Source organism: Limulus polyphemus, unplaced genomic scaffold (genome assembly GCF_000517525.1).
Source record: "Limulus polyphemus unplaced genomic scaffold, Limulus_polyphemus-2.1.2 Scaffold3312, whole genome shotgun sequence".
In the NCBI taxonomy this organism is placed as follows: Eukaryota; Metazoa; Arthropoda; class Merostomata; order Xiphosura; family Limulidae; genus Limulus; species Limulus polyphemus.
This window is the reverse complement of record NW_013668922.1, coordinates 78193-78938: the sequence shown is the minus strand read 5'-3', so window position 1 is coordinate 78938 and position 746 is coordinate 78193. Positions and strand designations below refer to the sequence as shown.

General features: G+C 29.2%; 1 protein-coding gene across 4 annotated transcripts in view; it reads right to left on the bottom strand.

Moving 5' to 3' along the window:
• The window catches only part of LOC106469113 (C-Maf-inducing protein-like), a 71866-nt gene that overhangs the window by 38507 nt on the left and 32613 nt on the right, over nucleotides 1–746 (bottom strand). The gene's annotated exons all lie outside the window — the stretch shown is intronic.

Here is a 746-nt window from a genome sequence, read left to right as displayed (position 1 = left end):
GGAACAAAGACAAGATACAACAAGACTACTAGTAAAAGAAAGAAAGGACTCATATATATATATATATATATATATATATATATCATTTTTATGCAAAAGTTAAAAGGACAACGAGTATAACGAATAGGGCTTTCTATTGGCGAAATATATACAGCTTGTATCTTTTCCTGCTAGAAGTTCTCTTGAGGTTGGCCATTCCTGTGAAAACTCAGTAACAATTGTGGAAGTTTTAGAATAAGACTAATTGATAAAATAATATCATTGATATAGGGCCTATAAAACGTTCATCTGTGTTAATATATTGAAGGAGAATAATATGTTATTGTGCGTTAATTTTTTAAATAGTTCATCTAATTTCAGTACCAGGTATCATTTAACTTTAATTCTAAAGTCAAGAGAAATTGTCTTTCTGTAAATTGATAGGATTAGTAGTGTACAATTATTGCATCAATTTCTAAACTACGTTCAGAGGTATACAGTTGTGATCAATTACAATATCAACAATAACAAAACCATCTCACATAATTAAAATTACCATAGTTAAGAAAGAAAAAAATGAATTGTAGAAAACATTAAGAGAAGGGGAGGAGGTTGGGAGTATGAACTACATAAGAAAGATTAAGGTAAGGCTTGTAGTTCAATTTAAGATCTTTTATTTCATTTCATCTGTAAGGGCGGAGGTTGGGAGTATGAACTACATAAGAAAGATTAAGGTAAGGCTTGTAGTTCAATTTAAGATCTTTTAT